Source organism: Lissotriton vulgaris, chromosome 1_1, assembly GCF_964263255.1.
Source record: "Lissotriton vulgaris chromosome 1_1, aLisVul1.2, whole genome shotgun sequence".
Lineage (NCBI taxonomy): Eukaryota > Metazoa > Chordata > Amphibia > Caudata > Salamandridae > Lissotriton > Lissotriton vulgaris.
This window is the reverse complement of record NC_141685.1, coordinates 1369395646-1369406297: the sequence shown is the minus strand read 5'-3', so window position 1 is coordinate 1369406297 and position 10652 is coordinate 1369395646. Positions and strand designations below refer to the sequence as shown.

At 45.8% G+C, this 10652-nt stretch overlaps 1 non-coding gene across 1 annotated transcript; it reads left to right on the top strand.

The window, feature by feature from the left end:
• Nucleotides 1-1972: 1972 nt before the first annotated feature.
• TRNAS-AGA (transfer RNA serine (anticodon AGA)) lies at nt 1973-2054 on the top strand. The gene has a single exon. It is a non-coding gene; the product is annotated as a tRNA-Ser (tRNA).
• Nucleotides 2055-10652: the final 8598 nt, after the last annotated feature.

Sequence of the window (10652 nt, the reverse complement as noted above, 5' to 3'; positions counted from 1 at the left end):
AGCTCTTTCCGATCTGAAATGCTGGACAATGCCCGGGACTTAATTGATCGCCTTGATGTTAATGCTTCCTATGCTACTCCGGTGGTCTTTGATGGCGCCCGTCTGCAGGACACTTCTCCACATCCTGACCCCGATCACAGTGGGGAGCCTACCCAGTTGTGTCCAGATAACCTGGGAGTGAGTGAGACTGGTGATGTTCCGGCGCGGATTGACATGAAGGAGCGGCTACCTGTGGACGAGGGTCCTGAGGTGTGGCTGGTGAGCCGTGCTCGGACGCCATGTTTGGTTCTTCCTTTGTGTTCGGCTGGTGTCGATTGCAAATTTCTCCTGAGGCGGATGACTTTGTTTTGGCAGACTGATTTGAGTGCTCTGAACCAACGTGGGGTCCCCCTTCCTATCATCGTTGCTCGCAGGACTTTGGTGTGGACATGCTCTGATGGGCGGCGTTATACCCTGCCGGGATCGCTCCGTCTATCTCTCCAGTTTAATATGGCCACTGTACAACCGGACCACGTCGGTGCCCCAGATCGCAGGGGCCAGGGCTGAAGATGCTCTTACTATCCTGATTTGCGGCAGAGTGTACTGTCGGGGTTGCAGGACATAAACTGTGGAGTTGGTTACTTGTGTTTCTCTATGGTTCGGGGTTCCGGGAATGGGTGGCCGAGGGTTCACAAGCTGGTTGTTTCTTTGATTGATCCTAGCTGTTGGGGTGGAGGTTCGGTGCGGGTTGGGGGGTCAGAGATTAAGTGGTATTGGCCCTCCTCCGGTCTTAGATGTTCTATGGGAGGTTTGGATTAGGATACTCTTTTCTTCCTCCCTTTATTTCAGGTATTACTGTATTTCTTTTTCTTTCTCTTCTCTCTTTTCTTGTCCTATATTTCGGGTTTATTGGGCGACAGACACACTGCTGGGGGGGGGGGGGTAGGCCGTAGCCTCTGCATGCGTGTAGGGTGGGGGGTTGGGGGATGGGTTTTTAGTTTGTTTCAGTTTCTATGGTGCCTTGTTTCTCTTCGTTTCTTTTCGTCTTCTTTATTCTATCTTGGGTCCGTGTTTGGGAATGCTAGTGGGCGGGTGGCGGTGGACATTGTCTACTATGTTGGATCTGATACCCTGTTGCAAATACTTTGAGCCGCCATTCCGCCTGGGGGGACTTGACTTTTAGTTTGTTGCCTAGGTGGTGAATTTGTCGCTACTGTCACGCTGTACCTGCACGGACTCCGCCTTTTTAGTTTATAGTTTATGTTTTAAAATGCAAATTGGGAATGTCGAACTTAATAGTTGCAACAAAAACATTGAAAATTAACCTTCATTGCTCCTGGGACATGGTATCACGATGGTCTACAGTGTAACCTTTAAATGCCTGCCTATGTATAATGTGATACTGTGTCGCCGTATTGCGCGCTCTGGTGCTTCAACAGTATTCGTGGCCGGCCTGATGGTTGTAGGCCCGTACTTGTTCTGTTCTTAATGCACAATAAAGGTTTTCAAAAATTAAAAAAAAAAAAAAAAGAATGCAAGGTCTAACAAAAACGAACTAAGGATAACATGAGTAAAACATCAGGTTTCTCTACAGCATTTGGTGAGACAAGTGGGCCTTCTTTTATCTTCCATAAATGCAATCCTTCCCGGACCCCTTTATTATATAGCTCTTCAAGGAAAAAATATAAAGCACTTACAAAGGAGCCTCAAATACTCAAAGATGGTAGACTTCTGTAATATGGGCCATATACTAAAAGCAGCACGAAAACAGAGTGCAATAGGGTCCAAAAAACTTGAGTGACCCATGAGAGTATGCATGCAAGCCTATGGTATTCCAAACTAGAGATATACGCATGCAATTTTTGTTTTTAGGAGAGAATGTGCCTGCTGAAAAAAACATTATTTTTAAAAAGTGCATTGCAGAATATCAGGAATTTGCTGTGGGACACCTTGAAAACTTGCATACAGATTATGTGCACACACCTTACAGTCAGTTGTTGTGGCCGAGTGGTTAAGGCGATGGACTAGAAATCCATTGGGGTCTCCCCGCGCAGGTTCGAATCCTGCCGACAATGCGAATCTTTTTAACATCAGCTACAATTTCAGTTAAAGTTAACCTTTAGTATTTCTTCCATGTCAGTTTTATAAATAGGTGGCTTATTTTGGTGTCACTATTGCCATATCACATATTTATTATCGCTCCCCCTTTCATATCTTTGCTATAACTCTTGTGCTTCATTAGCGCTGGTGCAAACGCTTCAAATTATTATACCCTGGCTCTCTCGGTCATACCTGTGCATGCACTTGAAACTTACTTTACCAATAAAAGAAGCAAATAGAGAAATAAAATAAAAGTGCTAGCTGGATTAGGCAAACACACTTCATAAAACTGCATTTTCTTTTCTATTCTCCCCCGTGTTACTAGCTTAACTGCTCCCTGTGTAATTTCTCTTAACCTGCTGTTCCTGGAAGAGAATTTCATCTACAAGCTCTTTCTGTGTTTTTTCCTAGTCTTTACTTTCCCTTTTCTTAGATTTGTAACTGTTCCTTTACGTGCTCTATTTAGGCGCCATTAATCTCATTTGAGCTCCTTGTACCTGCTGCTGTTTTCTCCACACCTCATACTGTCTTTTCCCTCTTTCTCTCTTTCTCTGCAGTTGGTGGCTACTTTCCAAAGCGTCTGATGCCCCAATGTTCCTTCGTCTTGCTGTCAGACGTGAATTTGAAAAGCAACAAAATTAACAAGCCTTTACCACTCACACATGGCAGAAGTTTATACTTTAATTCAATGAGCTAAGAAAAGTGTGTTGTGGGGCCCCTACGAGTAATGGAGTAATGGTGCTTGCTTCATCATAATTAGGCATGCAGTCATTAGCCACAGCTCTGATTATGGGTCACTGAGGTCAGTTTCAATAATTCCTCAAAAACCTAACCATGCAGTCTCCCCTAACTGTGTAGTTATCTTGCTTTACTGCTGTTTGTGTGATTAGCTGGGAGGAGCTCACGGCAGCATCCTGCCAATAAAAGTGTAGATGGACCGTTCCTTAACTCTTTCTTGCTTCACATACAGATGGCTTGAGGAGGTACAGGGGAGATGCAGGTCTAATAAACAGAATAGAATATCTGCGCCAGGTGTGTTTCTCTGCATTGGTGTCCCATCACAGGCCCACCAGTGTATGTGTGATCTTTGACTCCTGCCAGTTCACAAGCAGGCGGCCAGGAAACGGTTTCAGCCTATCAACCACTGAGGAGATAAAGCCTTTGTATAAGGAATGAGGAAGCAATGAACACATTCAGCCTATCACAGGAGTAGCCCTGAGTGTTCTGAATTATAATTTCTTCATGTCACTGTACGTTATTGAGCCCAAGTAGCTCGCCGTGATCGTATAGTGGTTAGTACTCTGCGTTGTGGCCGCAGCAACCTCGGTTCGAATCCAAGTCACGGCATTGTGGTTGGCAATGTCACAGCAGTTGCGTTTTTCCTTTACAGAATTCCCAAATGTACCAGTTGTTTTTGTAAAATGTCTATTAAAAACAGATCCTTTCCAATATTTAAACGATCTAATGACAAATTATTTAAACACACATGATTATAAGATGTAGGTATACTGTACTTACTGACATAAATTATCGTTCTTGAACATATTTGCGGTAAGGGAAGCGGAGCTCTCCCCCAGGCCAATCAGAATGCAGATGAATGCAGTTGCAGTTGAGTGACCTGTGTTGTGGCTGTCTACAGGGAATGCACATATGTAGCTGTCTCGCAGCCCAATCCAGACGTCAATTGAAGACAGGTTTCAATGCAAATAGAGCAGTAAGTGCAGAGAAATGCTCACTCTCTAAAAATGGCATTGATACAATAGTAAGATTAAATCCAACCTCACCAGTAGATAGGATTTATCAATTAATAAATAAAGCTTCTCCTCTCTGATATGGAATTACCCCCCAAAAAGTATAAGGGAATACCCAATGCTAACCTATGAGAGGGGCAGACCTCACAGTAGTGAAAAATGTAATAGACTGTTTGATACTACTAGGACATACAAACTACCACAGTACATGTCTTACCTTTTACTTACATAGCATGATGCCCCTAGGACTACCTAGGGCCTACCTTAGGGGTTACTGATATGTAATAAAATTGAAGTTTAAGGCTTGGCAAGTAGTTTTAAATGCCAAGTCGAAGTGGCAGTACACTGCAGCACAGGCACTGCAGTAGCAGGCTTGAGACAGGTTTGAAATGCTATTTCTTTGGGCGGCAAAATCAGTCCCTGGGTATATGGAATACCACTTTACAAGGGGCTTTCAAGTAAATTAAATCTGTCAGTCAGGTATACTCCAATTATACACATGATTAGGGAAGAAGCACGTGCACTTCAGCACTGATTAGTAGCAATAAAGTGATCAGAGTCCTAAGGCCAACAAAAAGATACAGCAAAATGCGGAGGTGAAAAGCAATAAGGTGGGGTTGGGACCACCTTAAGAATGCAAGGTCTAACAAAAACGAACTAAGGATAACATGAGTAAAACATCAGGTTTCTCTACAGCATTTGGTGAGACAAGTGGGCCTCCTTTTATCTTCCATAAATGCAATCTTTCCCGGACCCCTTTATTATATAGCTCTTCAAGGAAAAAATATAAAGCACTTACAAAGGAGCCTCAAATACTCAAAGATGGTAGACTTCTGTAATATGGGCCATATACTAAAAGCAGCACGAAAACAGAGTGCAATAGGGTCCAAAAAACTTGAGTGACCCATGAGAGTATGCATGCAAGCCTATGGTATTCCAAACTAGAGATATACGCATGCAAATTTTGTTTTTAGGAGAGAATGTGCCTGCTGAAAAAAACATTATTTTTAAAAAGTGCATTGCAGAATATCAGGAATTTGCTGTGGGACACCTTGAAAACTTGCATACAGATTATGTGCACACACCTAACAGTCAGTTGTTGTGGCCGTGTGGTTAGGGCGATGGACTAGAAATCCATTGGGGTCTCCCCGCGCAGGTTCGAATCCTGCCGACAACGAGAATCTTTTTAACATCGGCTACAATTTCAGAAGTTAACCTTTAGTTTTTCTTCCATGTCAGTTTTATAAATAGGTGGCTTATTTTGGTGTCACTATTGCCATATCACATATTTATTATCGCTCCCCCTTTCATATCTTTGCCATAACTCTCGTCCTTCATTAGCGCTGGAGCAAACGCTTCAAATTATTATACCCTGGCTCTCTCGGTCATACCTGTGCATGCACTTGAAACTTACTTTACCAATAAAAGAAGCAAATAGAGAAATAAAATACAAGTGCTAGCTGGATTAGGCAAACACACTTCATAAAACTGCATTTTCTTTTCTGTTCTCCCCCGTGTTACAAGCTTAACTGCTCCCTGTGTAATTTCTCTTAACCTGCTGTTCCTGGAAGAGAATTTCATCTACAAGCTCTTTCTGTGTTTTTTCCTAGTCTTTTCTTTCCTTTTTCTTAGATTTGTAACTGTTCCTTTATGTGCTCTATTTAGGCGCCATTAATGTCATTTGAGCTCCTTGTACCTGCTGCTGTTTTCTCCACACCTCATACTGTCTTTTCCCTCTTTCTCTCAATCTCTGCGGTTGGTGGCTACTTTCCAAAGCGTCTGATGCCCCAATGTTCCTTCGTCTTGTTGTCAGACGTGAATTTGAAAAGCAACAAAATTAACAAGCCTTTACCACTCACACATGGCAGAAGTTTATACTTTAATTCAATGAGCTAAGAAAAGTGTGTTGTGGGGCCCCTATGAGCCATGGTGCTTGCTTCATCATAATTAGGCATGCAGTCATTAGCCACAGCTCTGATTATGGGTCACTGAGGTCAGTTTCAATAATTCCTCAAAAACCTAACCATGCAGTCCCCCCTAACTGTGTAGTTATCTTGCTTTACTGCTGTTTGTGTGATTAGCTGGGAGGAGCTCACGGCAGCATCCTCCCAATAAAAGTGTAGATGGACTGTTCCTTAACTCTTTCTTGCTTCACATACAGATGGCTTGAGGAGGTACAGGGGAGATGCAGGTCTAATAAACAGAATAGAATATCTGCGCCAGGCGTGTTTCTCTGCATTGGTGTCCCATCACAGGCCCACCAGTGTATGTGTGATCTTTGACTCCTGCCAGTTCACAAGCAGGCGGCCAGGAAACGGTTTCAGCCTATCAACCACTGAGGAGATAAAGCCTTTGTATAAGGAATGAGGAAGCAATGAACACATTCAGCCTATCACAGGAGTAGCCCTGAGTGTTCCGAATTATAATTTCTTCATGTCACTATCCGTTATCGAGCCCAAGTAGCTCTCCGTGATCATATAGTGGTTAGTACTCTGCATTGTGGCCGCAGCAACCTCGGTTCGAATCCGAGTCACGGCATTGTGGTTGGCAATGTCACGGCAGTTGGGATTTTCCTTTACAGAATTCCCAAATGTACCAGTTGTTTTTGTAAAATGTCTATTAAAACAGATCCTTTTCAATATTTAAACGATCTAACGACAAATTATTTAAACACACATGATTATAAGATGTAGGTATACTGTACTTACTGACATAAATTATCGTTCTTGAACATATTTGCGGTAAGGGGAGCGGAGCTCTCCCCCAGGCCAATCAGAATGCAGATGAATGCAGTTGCAGTTGAGTGACCTGTGTTGTGGCTGTCTACAGGGAATGCACATATGTAGCTGTCTCGCAGCCCAATCCAGACGTCAATTGAAGACAGGTTTTCATGCAAATAGAGCAGTAAGTGCAGAGAAATGCTCACTCTCTAAAAATGGCATTTATACAATAGTAAGATTAAGTCCAACCTCACCAGTAGATAGGATTTATCAATAAATAAATAAAGCTTCTCCTCTCTGATATGGAATTACCCTCCAAAAAGTATAAGGGAACACCCAATGCTAACCTATGAGAGGGGCAGACCTCACAGTAGTGAAAAATGTAATAGACTGTTTGATACTACTAGGACATACAAACTACCACAGTACATGTCTTACCTTTTACTTACATAGCATGATGCCCCTAGGACTACCTAGGGCCTACCTTAGGGGTTACTGATATGTAATAAAATTGGAGATTAAGGCTTGGCAAGTAGTTTTAAATGCCAAGTCGAAGTGGCAGTACACTGCAGCACAGGCACTGCAGTAGCAGGCTTGAGACAGGTTTGAAATGCTATTTCTTTGGGCGGCACAATCAGTCCCTGGGTATATGGTATACCACTTTACAAGGGACTTTCAAGTAAATTAAATCTGTCAGTCAGGTATACTCCAATTATACACATGATTAGGGAAGAAGCACGTGCACTTCAGCACTGATTAGTAGCGATAAAGTGATCAGAGTCCTAAGGCCAACAAAAAGATACAGCAAAATGCGGAGGTGAAAAGCAATAAGTTGGGGTTGGGACCACCTTAAGAATGCAATGTCTAACAAAAACGAACTAATCATAACATGAGTAAAACATCAGGTTTCTCTACAGCATTTGGTGAGACAAGTGGGCCTTCTTTTATCTTCCATAAATGCAATCTTTCCCGGACCCCTTTATTATATAGCTCTTCAAGGAAAAAATATAAAGCACTTACAAAGGAGCCTCAAATGCTCAGAGATGGTAGACTTCTGTAATATGGGCCATATACTAAAAGCAGCACGACTACAGAGTGCAATAGGGTCCAAAAAACTTGAGTGACCCATGAGAGTATGCATGCAAGCCTATGGTATTCCAAACTGGAGATATACGCATGCAATTTTTGTTTTTAGGAGCGAATGTGCCTGCTGAAAAAAACATTATTTTTAAAAAGTGCATTGCAGAATATCAGGAATTTGCTGTGGGACACCTATAAAACTTGCATACAGATTATGTGCACACACCTCACAGTCAGTTGTTGTGGCCGAGTGGTTAAGGAGATGGACTAGAAATCCATTGGGGTCTCCCCGCACAGGTTCGAATCCTGCCGACAACGAAAATCTTTTTAACATCGGCTACAATTTCAGAAGTTAACCTTTAGTATTTCTTTTTTTTTTTTTTTTATTGAAAAAAAGACCTTTATTGCGAATGTTGCCAACTGTCGGAATTCAAATGTCATTGCAGTTCGACTGTACAGTGCATCAACGTTTACACAAGTTCCAAAAACAGATTCGCGGCGCCTAATACACAGCCTGTGTGCCGGCATCCCGGAGGCCCAGCGGCGTAACCAAGGTCATAACTCAATCAAGAACAATACGATCTCGCACTGTTGGCCCTCAGCGTATCATCAAGACAGTCAATAGGCAATAAATGGAGACATAATAGTACGGTCTTTCATGAACCAGGAAAGGGCAGGAAACCAAAAGTAAAAAAAGGGAAAAACTACCCCAAACTACCCCCAAACCCCCCCCAGGCCCACCCCGTTTGCTATTGAGTACCGTGAAGGAGTCCTAGTGTCGCTTCCTGCCTGCGTGATGTCGTGTATGTGCCGTGTATATTCTTCACCCGTCCCCCGCTAGCCCTGTCCCCTGAGCCATGACACACCAATCCCCCCGTCCCCGTCCCTCACCTACACCTTCCCTGTACCCACCTCCCCCCAGAGGAACACTAAAGCCCCCCCTGCGGTAAGTGCCTCCGCTCCATAGCAGTATCTAACCCCTCATCCTGAGGGTCCACTTCCTCCGACATGTCACTGTCGTCCACCTCCCCCCTTTGTCGGTACTCCTTGTAGAGTTCCCAAAAGGACTTCGGTCTACTTTTGGGCGGCAGCAGCTCGCTGTACAGTTCCGTCTGTGTGCAACAGTATTGGAGATCCCTGAGCCACCTCGTCTTGGTGGGGAGAGGACCGCGCATCCAGCACGCAGCCACCACCCTTCTGGCCAGTAGCAACGCAACGTCTACTAATCTGCGCAGTGCAGGAGCCAGCGGTTTGGAGAAGCCCAGTAGTGCAAGCGATGGGGATCTCAACAGCGGTTCCCCTATAATCTGTCCCAACTCCGCGAAGACCTCCTCCCAGAACGCACTCACTCCCGGGCACAGCCATGCCAAATGTAGGAAATCAGCGGACCCAGTCCCGCAACGCTCACACTCCGGGGAGCCTCGTAGGCCGTAGCGGTGTAGCCGCTCTGGTGTATAGTATACTCTCTGTAGAAATTTGAAGTGCACCAAGCGGTGTCTGCCATTAAGCGAGACCCTGCGAGTGTTGGCGCAGCAGTAGCGCCACATAGCATCGTCTATGGGGGTTTGGAGATCTGCTTCCCAAGCCGCTCTAGGGGTCGAAGTAGGGAATGCCTGATAAGAAGGCACAAGCCTGTTAACCGCAGAGATCAATTTGGCCGGTGTTTTCGTTCTGATGATGTGCGTCAGTTCTGGGACCTCTTCAGGCTCCTGTAGCGCGGGGCCCAGTATTACTCTGCAGGCCGACCGTATCCTGTGATACTGAAACTTCTGCAGCAGCGGTGGAGCCGGGGCAACAGGGGGGAGTTGTTCCCAGGTTTTCAGCGCTCCGTCCAAGAACAAGTCCTCCATTGTGTGCACTTCCAGGGCCTTCAAGGCCTCTATCACCCCCCTCTCATTGATCGGATCCAACCACAGGGCCCAGGCTACCGGCATCTGCGGGGAGTACAGCAAGGGACACCCCCTTTCTCTCAGCAGTGCTCGCCACGCATGGTTCGTCGCCTTAAGCGAGTCCATTCGCCCGATTGCTCGGTCTGTTGTAAGACAAATCGTGGCGGGTAAGGGAAGTGGGTCAGCGAATAGTTTCTCCAGTATGAGGTGCGGAATGCGGGCATCTCCATGGATCCAGGAGTGTAAGTGGGTCGCCTGTGCCACCCGGTAGTAGCGCTCCAGGTCCGGCGCCCACAGGCCCCCCATCTCACATGGGAGCATCAGTGTCGTCCACTTAACACGAGGTTGCTCTCCGCCCCAGGCGAGCTTAATCAGGACTTGGTTCAAGCGCTTAAAGAACGATTTCGACAAGACCACCGGAATATTAACAAAGAGGAAGAGAAACCGGGGGAGTACCACCATCTTCATAAGGGCAATCCTGCCCATCAAGGAGAGGGGGAGCTTAATCCAGGCGTCCACATCCTCCTCAAGCTTGGTGAATGCAACCCCATAGTTATCGCGGATCAGGATCTCTGGGTCCGTGTGGAGACGGATGCCCAGGTATCTCACGGAGTCATCCGTCCACTGAAGGGGGTATTCCATCTCAAACGGCCGCGTGACTGGGGTCAAGGGGAAAGCAATGGACTTATCCCAGTTCACTTTGAGTCCCGACAGCGCCCCAAAGCGTACCACTTCCCTGAGTATCGGTGCTAGATTAGTGACCGGGTCTCGGACGTACAGTAAGGTGTCATCTGCATAAGTAGAGATGCCGATCTTATATGTGGGGAAGCTGACACCCTCCAGGCTATGATATTCTCGCATGGCGCACGCTAGTGGCTCAGCCACCAATGCATATAACAGGGGGGACAAGGGGCATCCCTGTCGGGTGCCCCTACCGATGTGTATCGGTGCCGAGACCCTGTCGCCGATACGCAGGCGGGCCGAAGGGCGATGATAAAGAGCCCCTATTCTCTGAAGAAACGGCTCTCCCAGCCCCAGTTTGCGCAGGACCCTGATCATGAATGGCCATTCGACGGAGTCGAACGCCTTTTCCATGTCTAAGAATACCGCCAAGGCGGGGTTCTCCTGCTTCA